Here is a 12,780-nt window from a genome sequence, read left to right on the forward strand (position 1 = left end):
TAAGCAGTATAGTTGAAAATGAATCTTGAAGGGCATTAAGACTTACAGTTTGGTGGGATCTAAATGTTCAACCAAGGGACAATCAAAGCTTTTTGCATCCTGAGACCTTCCAACCAAGCCTTTCGGCTCACACTTTACAGAACATTGGCCACGATTAAATTGGCATTGGTTACAGAACTGCCCATTTTCCAGATGAGTACAAGATAAAAAGAGAGCCTGGATAGCTCAGTCGGTAGAGCATCAGACTTTTAATCTGAGGGTCCAGGGTTCAAGTCCCTGTTCAGGCGTGTATGCCTTTTAAACGATGGCAATCTATATTCTCTGTGCCATGCAAAACGTATGCTGTGAAGGATTTCCGCGATAAAAGTGAAAAAGGTCATTATCATCATTTCTCAAATTGTTGATGAGGAAACAAGTGATTCTGAAGTAAATAGCCATATTATTTGAACAAAAATACAAGAAACTCCACGCATAACGCAAGATAATTTATTGATTTAGCTGATGAACTTCTCTTCACATTTTACAAATTCACAGTATGACTGGATTATAATGCCATTACACAAGCATGACATTAGTGTACATCTGTAAATTAAGTGTACAGATGAAATTGAGTCTTGGAGGGTATGAATACTTATAGTGTACTAAGATCTCTATGATCAACCAAGGTGAAATAAACTTTTTTTTTTATCGCAAGTAGATTTATTGACTTAGTTGGTCAACTTCTCTTACCATTACACAATTTCACAGTATGATTACATTACACTGTCATGTACTGATAAAAGCTGGACATTAGTGAACATCTGTAAGTGCAAGTCAGGTCAGTCCAATCCAAATACATAATTTCCTAGAAACTTGAGATGCTATGTGGGACTTAAAGTGGTGCAGCATCTAAATAAAATGCTACGAGGCAACAAGTGATTCTGCAGTAAATAGCCATATTATTTGGACAAAAATACCAGAAACTCCACGCATAACGCAAGATAATTTGTTGATTTAGCTGATGAACTAATCTTCACATTTTACAAATTCACAGTATGACTGGATTATAATGCCATTACACAAGCATGACATTAGTGTACATCTGTAAATTAAGTGTACAGATGAAATTGAGTCTTGGAGGGTATGAATACTTATAGTGTACTAAGATCTCTATGATCAACCAAGGTGAAATAAACTTTTTTTTTTATCGCAAGTAGATTTATTGACTTAGTTGGTCAACTTCTCTTACCATTACACAATTTCACAGTATGATTACATTACACTGTCATGTACTGATAAAAGCTGGACATTAGTGAACATCTGTAAGTGCAAGTCAGGTCAGTCCAATCCAAATACATAATTTCCTAGAAACTTGAGATGCTATGTGGGACTTAAAGTGGTGCAGCATCTAAATAAAATGCTACGAGGCAAATATTACTTGTAGATTAAATTCTAAGTATATTAAGGTTAGACATTTCACCTCATTTCCTATCTAACCCCACTTCATCCCAATTTGTTAGCAACATAGTAATTAAATTAGACAGCAAACAAATTAATTCCCCAAGCAGTATAGTTGAAAATGAATCTTGAAGGGCATTAAGACTTACAGTTTGGTGGGATCTAAATGTTCAACCAAGGGACAATCAAAGCTTTTTGCATCCTGAGACCTTCCAACCAAGCCTTTCGGCTCACACTTTACAGAACATTGGCCACGATTAAATTGGCATTGGTTACAGAACTGCCCATTTTCCAGATGAGTACAAGATAAAAAGAGAGCCTGGATAGCTCAGTCGGTAGAGCATCAGACTTTTAATCTGAGGGTCCAGGGTTCAAGTCCCTGTTCAGGCGTGTATGCCTTTTAAATGATGGCAATCTATATTCTCTGTGCCATGCAAAACGTATGCTGTGAAGGATTTCCGCGATAAAAGTGAAAAAGGTCATTATCATCATTTCTCAAATTGTTGATGAGGAAACAAGTGATTCTGAAGTAAATAGCCATATTATTTGAACAAAAATACAAGAAACTCCACGCATAACGCAAGATAATTTATTGATTTAGCTGATGAACTTCTCTTCACATTTTACAAATTCACAGTATGACTGGATTATAATGCCATTACACAAGCATGACATTAGTGTACATCTGTAAATTAAGTGTACAGATGAAATTGAGTCTTGGAGGGTATGAATACTTATAGTGTACTAAGATCTCTATGATCAACCAAGGTGAAATAAACTTTTTTTTTATCGCAAGTAGATTTATTGACTTAGTTGGTCAACTTCTCTTACCATTACACAATTTCACAGTATGATTACATTACACTGTCATGTACTGATAAAAGCTGGACATTAGTGAACATCTGTAAGTGCAAGTCAGGTCAGTCCAATCCAAATACATAATTTCCTAGAAACTTGAGATGCTATGTGGGACTTAAAGTGGTGCAGCATCTAAATAAAATGCTACGAGGCAACAAGTGATTCTGCAGTAAATAGCCATATTATTTGGACAAAAATACCAGAAACTCCACGCATAACGCAAGATAATTTGTTGATTTAGCTGATGAACTAATCTTCACATTTTACAAATTCACAGTATGACTGGATTATAATGCCATTACACAAGCATGACATTAGTGTACATCTGTAAATTAAGTGTACAGATGAAATTGAGTCTTGGAGGGTATGAATACTTATAGTGTACTAAGATCTCTATGATCAACCAAGGTGAAATAAACTTTTTTTTTTATCGCAAGTAGATTTATTGACTTAGTTGGTCAACTTCTCTTACCATTACACAATTTCACAGTATGATTACATTACACTGTCATGTACTGATAAAAGCTGGACATTAGTGAACATCTGTAAGTGCAAGTCAGGTCAGTCCAATCCAAATACATAATTTCCTAGAAACTTGAGATGCTATGTGGGACTTAAAGTGGTGCAGCATCTAAATAAAATGCTACGAGGCAAATATTACTTGTAGATTAAATTCTAAGTATATTAAGGTTAGACATTTCACCTCATTTCCTATCTAACCCCACTTCATCCCAATTTGTTAGCAACATAGTAATTAAATTAGACAGCAAACAAATTAATTCCCCAAGCAGTATAGTTGAAAATGAATCTTGAAGGGCATTAAGACTTACAGTTTGGTGGGATCTAAATGTTCAACCAAGGGACAATCAAAGCTTTTTGCATCCTGAGACCTTCCAACCAAGCCTTTCGGCTCACACTTTACAGAACATTGGCCACGATTAAATTGGCATTGGTTACAGAACTGCCCATTTTCCAGATGAGTACAAGATAAAAAGAGAGCCTGGATAGCTCAGTCGGTAGAGCATCAGACTTTTAATCTGAGGGTCCAGGGTTCAAGTCCCTGTTCAGGCGTGTATGCCTTTTAAACGATGGCAATCTATATTCTCTGTGCCATGCAAAACGTATGCTGTGAAGGATTTCCGCGATAAAAGTGAAAAAGGTCATTATCATCATTTCTCAAATTGTTGATGAGGAAACAAGTGATTCTGAAGTAAATAGCCATATTATTTGAACAAAAATACAAGAAACTCCACGCATAACGCAAGATAATTTATTGATTTAGCTGATGAACTTCTCTTCACATTTTACAAATTCACAGTATGACTGGATTATAATGCCATTACACAAGCATGACATTAGTGTACATCTGTAAATTAAGTGTACAGATGAAATTGAGTCTTGGAGGGTATGAATACTTATAGTGTACTAAGATCTCTATGATCAACCAAGGTGAAATAAACTTTTTTTTTATCGCAAGTAGATTTATTGACTTAGTTGGTCAACTTCTCTTACCATTACACAATTTCACAGTATGATTACATTACACTGTCATGTACTGATAAAAGCTGGACATTAGTGAACATCTGTAAGTGCAAGTCAGGTCAGTCCAATCCAAATACATAATTTCCTAGAAACTTGAGATGCTATGTGGGACTTAAAGTGGTGCAGCATCTAAATAAAATGCTACGAAGCAACAAGTGATTCTGCAGTAAATAGCCATATTATTTGGACAAAAATACCAGAAACTCCACGCATAACGCAAGATAATTTGTTGATTTAGCTGATGAACTAATCTTCACATTTTACAAATTCACAGTATGACTGGATTATAATGCCATTACACAAGCATGACATTAGTGTACATCTGTAAATTAAGTGTACAGATGAAATTGAGTCTTGGAGGGTATGAATACTTATAGTGTACTAAGATCTCTATGATCAACCAAGGTGAAATAAACTTTTTTTTTTATCGCAAGTAGATTTATTGACTTAGTTGGTCAACTTCTCTTACCATTACACAATTTCACAGTATGATTACATTACACTGTCATGTACTGATAAAAGCTGGACATTAGTGAACATCTGTAAGTGCAAGTCAGGTCAGTCCAATCCAAATACATAATTTCCTAGAAACTTGAGATGCTATGTGGGACTTAAAGTGGTGCAGCATCTAAATAAAATGCTACGAGGCAAATATTACTTGTAGATTAAATTCTAAGTATATTAAGGTTAGACATTTCACCTCATTTCCTATCTAACCCCACTTCATCCCAATTTGTTAGCAACATAGTAATTAAATTAGACAGCAAACAAATTAATTCCCCAAGCAGTATAGTTGAAAATGAATCTTGAAGGGCATTAAGACTTACAGTTTGGTGGGATCTAAATGTTCAACCAAGGGACAATCAAAGCTTTTTGCATCCTGAGACCTTCCAACCAAGCCTTTCGGCTCACACTTTACAGAACATTGGCCACGATTAAATTGGCATTGGTTACAGAACTGCCCATTTTCCAGATGAGTACAAGATAAAAAGAGAGCCTGGATAGCTCAGTTGGTAGAGCATCAGACTTTTAATCTGAGGGTCCAGGGTTCAAGTCCCTGTTCAGGCGTGTATGCCTTTTAAACGATGGCAATCTATATTCTCTGTGCCATGCAAAACGTATGCTGTGAAGGATTTCCGCGATAAAAGTGAAAAAGGTCATTATCATCATTTCTCAAATTGTTGATGAGGAAACAAGTGATTCTGAAGTAAATAGCCATATTATTTGAACAAAAATACAAGAAACTCCACGCATAACGCAAGATAATTTATTGATTTAGCTGATGAACTTCTCTTCACATTTTACAAATTCACAGTATGACTGGATTATAATGCCATTACACAAGCATGACATTAGTGTACATCTGTAAATTAAGTGTACAGATGAAATTGAGTCTTGGAGGGTATGAATACTTATAGTGTACTAAGATCTCTATGATCAACCAAGGTGAAATAAACTTTTTTTTTATCGCAAGTAGATTTATTGACTTAGTTGGTCAACTTCTCTTACCATTACACAATTTCACAGTATGATTACATTACACTGTCATGTACTGATAAAAGCTGGACATTAGTGAACATCTGTAAGTGCAAGTCAGGTCAGTCCAATCCAAATACATAATTTCCTAGAAACTTGAGATGCTATGTGGGACTTAAAGTGGTGCAGCATCTAAATAAAATGCTACGAAGCAACAAGTGATTCTGCAGTAAATAGCCATATTATTTGGACAAAAATACCAGAAACTCCACGCATAACGCAAGATAATTTGTTGATTTAGCTGATGAACTAATCTTCACATTTTACAAATTCACAGTATGACTGGATTATAATGCCATTACACAAGCATGACATTAGTGTACATCTGTAAATTAAGTGTACAGATGAAATTGAGTCTTGGAGGGTATGAATACTTATAGTGTACTAAGATCTCTATGATCAACCAAGGTGAAATAAACTTTTTTTTTTATCGCAAGTAGATTTATTGACTTAGTTGGTCAACTTCTCTTACCATTACACAATTTCACAGTATGATTACATTACACTGTCATGTACTGATAAAAGCTGGACATTAGTGAACATCTGTAAGTGCAAGTCAGGTCAGTCCAATCCAAATACATAATTTCCTAGAAACTTGAGATGCTATGTGGGACTTAAAGTGGTGCAGCATCTAAATAAAATGCTACGAGGCAAATATTACTTGTAGATTAAATTCTAAGTATATTAAGGTTAGACATTTCACCTCATTTCCTATCTAACCCCCACTTCATCCCAATTTGTTAGCAACATAGTAATTAAATTAGACAGCAAACAAATTAATTCCCCAAGCAGTATAGTTGAAAATGAATCTTGAAGGGCATTAAGACTTACAGTTTGGTGGGATCTAAATGTTCAACCAAGGGACAATCAAAGCTTTTTGCATCCTGAGACCTTCCAACCAAGCCTTTCGGCTCACACTTTACAGAACATTGGCCACGATTAAATTGGCATTGGTTACAGAACTGCCCATTTTCCAGATGAGTACAAGATAAAAAGAGAGCCTGGATAGCTCAGTTGGTAGAGCATCAGACTTTTAATCTGAGGGTCCAGGGTTCAAGTCCCTGTTCAGGCGTGTATGCCTTTTAAACGATGGCAATCTATATTCTCTGTGCCATGCAAAACGTATGCTGTGAAGGATTTCCGCGATAAAAGTGAAAAAGGTCATTATCATCATTTCTCAAATTGTTGATGAGGAAACAAGTGATTCTGAAGTAAATAGCCATATTATTTGAACAAAAATACAAGAAACTCCACGCATAACGCAAGATAATTTATTGATTTAGCTGATGAACTTCTCTTCACATTTTACAAATTCACAGTATGACTGGATTATAATGCCATTACACAAGCATGACATTAGTGTACATCTGTAAATTAAGTGTACAGATGAAATTGAGTCTTGGAGGGTATGAATACTTATAGTGTACTAAGATCTCTATGATCAACCAAGGTGAAATAAACTTTTTTTTTTATCGCAAGTAGATTTATTGACTTAGTTGGTCAACTTCTCTTACCATTACACAATTTCACAGTATGATTACATTACACTGTCATGTACTGATAAAAGCTGGACATTAGTGAACATCTGTAAGTGCAAGTCAGGTCAGTCCAATCCAAATACATAATTTCCTAGAAACTTGAGATGCTATGTGGGACTTAAAGTGGTGCAGCATCTAAATAAAATGCTACGAGGCAACAAGTGATTCTGCAGTAAATAGCCATATTATTTGGACAAAAATACCAGAAACTCCACGCATAACGCAAGATAATTTGTTGATTTAGCTGATGAACTAATCTTCACATTTTACAAATTCACAGTATGACTGGATTATAATGCCATTACACAAGCATGACATTAGTGTACATCTGTAAATTAAGTGTACAGATGAAATTGAGTCTTGGAGGGTATGAATACTTATAGTGTACTAAGATCTCTATGATCAACCAAGGTGAAATAAACTTTTTTTTTTATCGCAAGTAGATTTATTGACTTAGTTGGTCAACTTCTCTTACCATTACACAATTTCACAGTATGATTACATTACACTGTCATGTACTGATAAAATCTGGACATTAGTGAACATCTGTAAGTGCAAGTCAGGTCAGTCCAATCCAAATACATAATTTCCTAGAAACTTGAGATGCTATGTGGGACTTAAAGTGGTGCAGCATCTAAATAAAATGCTACGAGGCAAATATTACTTGTAGATTAAATTCTAAGTATATTAAGGTTAGACATTTCACCTCATTTCCTATCTAACCCCACTTCATCCCAATTTGTTAGCAACATAGTAATTAAATTAGACAGCAAACAAATTAATTCCCCAAGCAGTATAGTTGAAAATGAATCTTGAAGGGCATTAAGACTTACAGTTTGGTGGGATCTAAATGTTCAACCAAGGGACAATCAAAGCTTTTTGCATCCTGAGACCTTGCAACCAAACCTTTCGGCTCACACTTTACAGAACATTGGCCACGATTAAATTGGCATTGGTTACAGAACTGCCCATTTTCCAGATGAGTACAAGATAAAAAGAGAGCCTGGATAGCTCAGTCGGTAGAGCATCAGACTTTTAATCTGAGGGTCCAGGGTTCAAGTCCCTGTTCAGGCGTGTATGCCTTTTAAATGATGGCAATCTATATTCTCTGTGCCATGCAAAACGTATGCTGTGAAGGATTTCCGCGATAAAAGTGAAAAAGGTCATTATCATCATTTCTCAAATTGTTGATGAGGAAACAAGTGATTCTGAAGTAAATAGCCATATTATTTGAACAAAAATACAAGAAACTCCACGCATAACGCAAGATAATTTATTGATTTAGCTGATGAACTTCTCTTCACATTTTACAAATTCACAGTATGACTGGATTATAATGCCATTACACAAGCATGACATTAGTGTACATCTGTAAATTAAGTGTACAGATGAAATTGAGTCTTGGAGGGTATGAATACTTATAGTGTACTAAGATCTCTATGATCAACCAAGGTGAAATAAACTTTTTTTTTTATCGCAAGTAGATTTATTGACTTAGTTGGTCAACTTCTCTTACCATTACACAATTTCACAGTATGATTACATTACACTGTCATGTACTGATAAAAGCTGGACATTAGTGAACATCTGTAAGTGCAAGTCAGGTCAGTCCAATCCAAATACATAATTTCCTAGAAACTTGAGATGCTATGTGGGACTTAAAGTGGTGCAGCATCTAAATAAAATGCTACGAGGCAAATATTACTTGTAGATTAAATTCTAAGTATATTAAGGTTAGACATTTCACCTCATTTCCTATCTAACCCCACTTCATCCCAATTTGTTAGCAACATAGTAATTAAATTAGACAGCAAACAAATTAATTCCCCAAGCAGTATAGTTGAAAATGAATCTTGAAGGGCATTAAGACTTACAGTTTGGTGGGATCTAAATGTTCAACCAAGGGACAATCAAAGCTTTTTGCATCCTGAGACCTTCCAACCAAGCCTTTCGGCTCACACTTTACAGAACATTGGCCACGATTAAATTGGCATTGGTTACAGAACTGCCCATTTTCCAGATGAGTACAAGATAAAAAGAGAGCCTGGATAGCTCAGTCGGTAGAGCATCAGACTTTTAATCTGAGGGTCCAGGGTTCAAGTCCCTGTTCAGGCGTGTATGCCTTTTAAACGATGGCAATCTATATTCTCTGTGCCATGCAAAACGTATGCTGTGAAGGATTTCCGCGATAAAAGTGAAAAAGGTCATTATCATCATTTCTCAAATTGTTGATGAGGAAACAAGTGATTCTGAAGTAAATAGCCATATTATTTGAAACTCCAAGAAACTCCACGCATAACGCAAGATAATTTATTGATTTAGCTGATGAACTTCTCTTCACATTTTACAAATTCACAGTATGACTGGATTATAATGCCATTACACAAGCATGACATTAGTGTACATCTGTAAATTAAGTGTACAGATGAAATTGAGTCTTGGAGGGTATGAATACTTATAGTGTACTAAGATCTCTATGATCAACCAAGGTGAAATAAACTTTTTTTTTTATCGCAAGTAGATTTATTGACTTAGTTGGTCAACTTCTCTTACCATTACACAATTTCACAGTATGATTACATTACACTGTCATGTACTGATAAAAGCTGGACATTAGTGAACATCTGTAAGTGCAAGTCAGGTCAGTCCAATCCAAATACATAATTTCCTAGAAACTTGAGATGCTATGTGGGACTTAAAGTGGTGCAGCATCTAAATAAAATGCTACGAGGCGACAAGTGATTCTGCAGTAAATAGCCATATTATTTGGACAAAAATACCAGAAACTCCACGCATAACGCAAGATAATTTGTTGATTTAGCTGATGAACTAATCTTCACATTTTACAAATTCACAGTATGACTGGATTATAATGCCATTACACAAGCATGACATTAGTGTACATCTGTAAATTAAGTGTACAGATGAAATTGAGTCTTGGAGGGTATGAATACTTATAGTGTACTAAGATCTCTATGATCAACCAAGGTGAAATAAACTTTTTTTTTTATCGCAAGTAGATTTATTGACTTAGTTGGTCAACTTCTCTTACCATTACACAATTTCACAGTATGATTACATTACACTGTCATGTACTGATAAAAGCTGGACATTAGTGAACATCTGTAAGTGCAAGTCAGGTCAGTCCAATCCAAATACATAATTTCCTAGAAACTTGAGATGCTATGTGGGACTTAAAGTGGTGCAGCATCTAAATAAAATGCTACGAGGCAAATATTACTTGTAGATTAAATTCTAAGTATATTAAGGTTAGACATTTCACCTCATTTCCTATCTAACCCCACTTCATCCCAATTTGTTAGCAACATAGTAATTAAATTAGACAGCAAACAAATTAATTCCCCAAGCAGTATAGTTGAAAATGAATCTTGAAGGGCATTAAGACTTACAGTTTGGTGGGATCTAAATGTTCAACCAAGGGACAATCAAAGCTTTTTGCATCCTGAGACCTTCCAACCAAGCCTTTCGGCTCACACTTTACAGAACATTGGCCACGATTAAATTGGCATTGGTTACAGAACTGCCCATTTTCCAGATGAGTACAAGATAAAAAGAGAGCCTGGATAGCTCAGTCGGTAGAGCATCAGACTTTTAATCTGAGGGTCCAGGCTTCAAGTCCCTGTTCAGGCGTGTATGCCTTTTAAACGATGGCAATCTATATTCTCTGTGCCATGCAAAACGTATGCTGTGAAGGATTTCCGCGATAAAAGTGAAAAAGGTCATTATCATCATTTCTCAAATTGTTGATGAGGAAACAAGTGATTCTGAAGTAAATAGCCATATTATTTGAACAAAAATACAAGAAACTCCACGCATAACGCAAGATAATTTATTGATTTAGCTGATGAACTTCTCTTCACATTTTACAAATTCACAGTATGACTGGATTATAATGCCATTACACAAGCATGACATTAGTGTACATCTGTAAATTAAGTGTACAGATGAAATTGAGTCTTGGAGGGTATGAATACTTATAGTGTACTAAGATCTCTATGATCAACCAAGGTGAAATAAACTTTTTTTTTTATCGCAAGTAGATTTATTGACTTAGTTGGTCAACTTCTCTTACCATTACACAATTTCACAGTATGATTACATTACACTGTCATGTACTGATAAAAGCTGGACATTAGTGAACATCTGTAAGTGCAAGTCAGGTCAGTCCAATCCAAATACATAATTTCCTAGAAACTTGAGATGCTATGTGGGACTTAAAGTGGTGCAGCATCTAAATAAAATGCTACGAGGCAACAAGTGATTCTGCAGTAAATAGCCATATTATTTGGACAAAAATACCAGAAACTCCACGCATAACGCAAGATAATTTGTTGATTTAGCTGATGAACTAATCTTCACATTTTACAAATTCACAGTATGACTGGATTATAATGCCATTACACAAGCATGACATTAGTGTACATCTGTAAATTAAGTGTACAGATGAAATTGAGTCTTGGAGGGTATGAATACTTATAGTGTACTAAGATCTCTATGATCAACCAAGGTGAAATAAACTTTTTTTTTTATCGCAAGTAGATTTATTGACTTAGTTGGTCAACTTCTCTTACCATTACACAATTTCACAGTATGATTACATTACACTGTCATGTACTGATAAAAGCTGGACATTAGTGAACATCTGTAAGTGCAAGTCAGGTCAGTCCAATCCAAATACATAATTTCCTAGAAACTTGAGATGCTATGTGGGACTTAAAGTGGTGCAGCATCTAAATAAAATGCTACGAGGCAAATATTACTTGTAGATTAAATTCTAAGTATATTAAGGTTAGACATTTCACCTCATTTCCTATCTAACCCCACTTCATCCCAATTTGTTAGCAACATAGTAATTAAATTAGACAGCAAACAAATTAATTCCCCAAGCAGTATAGTTGAAAATGAATCTTGAAGGGCATTAAGACTTACAGTTTGGTGGGATCTAAATGTTCAACCAAGGGACAATCAAAGCTTTTTGCATCCTGAGACCTTCCAACCAAGCCTTTCGGCTCACACTTTACAGAACATTGGCCACGATTAAATTGGCATTGGTTACAGAACTGCCCATTTTCCAGATGAGTACAAGATAAAAAGAGAGCCTGGATAGCTCAGTCGGTAGAGCATCAGACTTTTAATCTGAGGGTCCAGGGTTCAAGTCCCTGTTCAGGTGTGTATGCCTTTTAAACGATGGCAATCTATATTCTCTGTGCCATGCAAAACGTATGCTGTGAAGGATTTCCGCGATAAAAGTGAAAAAGGTCATTATCATCATTTCTCAAATTGTTGATGAGGAAACAAGTGATTCTGAAGTAAATAGCCATATTATTTGAACAAAAATACAAGAAACTCCACGCATAACGCAAGATAATTTATTGATTTAGCTGATGAACTTCTCTTCACATTTTACAAATTCACAGTATGACTGGATTATAATGCCATTACACAAGCATGACATTAGTGTACATCTGTAAATTAAGTGTACAGATGAAATTGAGTCTTGGAGGGTATGAATACTTATAGTGTACTAAGATCTCTATGATCAACCAAGGTGAAATAAACTTTTTTTTTTATCGCAAGTAGATTTATTGACTTAGTTGGTCAACTTCTCTTACCATTACACAATTTCACAGTATGATTACATTACACTGTCATGTACTGATAAAAGCTGGACATTAGTGAACATCTGTAAGTGCAAGTCAGGTCAGTCCAATCCAAATACATAATTTCCTAGAAACTTGAGATGCTATGTGGGACTTAAAGTGGTGCAGCATCTAAATAAAATGCTACGAGGCGACAAGTGATTCTGCAGTAAATAGCCATATTATTTGGACAAAAATACCAGAAACTC

At 35.4% G+C, this 12,780-nt stretch overlaps 7 non-coding genes across 7 annotated transcripts; all 7 read left to right on the plus strand.

Annotated features, from left to right (window-relative positions):
• The first annotated feature begins 214 nt into the window (after positions 1 to 214).
• TRNAK-UUU (transfer RNA lysine (anticodon UUU)) lies at positions 215 to 287 on the plus strand. Its single transcript has one exon. It is a non-coding gene; the product is annotated as a tRNA-Lys (tRNA).
• A 1,467-nt stretch (positions 288 to 1,754) lies between these two features.
• TRNAK-UUU (transfer RNA lysine (anticodon UUU)) lies at positions 1,755 to 1,827 on the plus strand. The gene has a single exon. It is a non-coding gene; the product is annotated as a tRNA-Lys (tRNA).
• Positions 1,828 to 3,293: 1,466 nt separating this feature from the next.
• On the plus strand, positions 3,294 to 3,366 carry TRNAK-UUU (transfer RNA lysine (anticodon UUU)). The gene has a single exon. It is a non-coding gene; the product is annotated as a tRNA-Lys (tRNA).
• Positions 3,367 to 4,832: 1,466 nt separating this feature from the next.
• On the plus strand, positions 4,833 to 4,905 carry TRNAK-UUU (transfer RNA lysine (anticodon UUU)). Its single transcript has one exon. It is a non-coding gene; the product is annotated as a tRNA-Lys (tRNA).
• Positions 4,906 to 6,372: 1,467 nt separating this feature from the next.
• On the plus strand, positions 6,373 to 6,445 carry TRNAK-UUU (transfer RNA lysine (anticodon UUU)). The gene has a single exon. It is a non-coding gene; the product is annotated as a tRNA-Lys (tRNA).
• Positions 6,446 to 7,912: 1,467 nt separating this feature from the next.
• On the plus strand, positions 7,913 to 7,985 carry TRNAK-UUU (transfer RNA lysine (anticodon UUU)). Its single transcript has one exon. It is a non-coding gene; the product is annotated as a tRNA-Lys (tRNA).
• Positions 7,986 to 8,953: 968 nt separating this feature from the next.
• Positions 8,954 to 9,026, plus strand: TRNAK-UUU (transfer RNA lysine (anticodon UUU)). Its single transcript has one exon. It is a non-coding gene; the product is annotated as a tRNA-Lys (tRNA).
• The last annotated feature ends 3,754 nt before the right edge of the window (positions 9,027 to 12,780 follow it).

This window comes from Mixophyes fleayi, unplaced genomic scaffold (genome assembly GCF_038048845.1).
Source record: "Mixophyes fleayi isolate aMixFle1 unplaced genomic scaffold, aMixFle1.hap1 Scaffold_128, whole genome shotgun sequence".
In the NCBI taxonomy this organism is placed as follows: Eukaryota; Metazoa; Chordata; class Amphibia; order Anura; family Limnodynastidae; genus Mixophyes; species Mixophyes fleayi.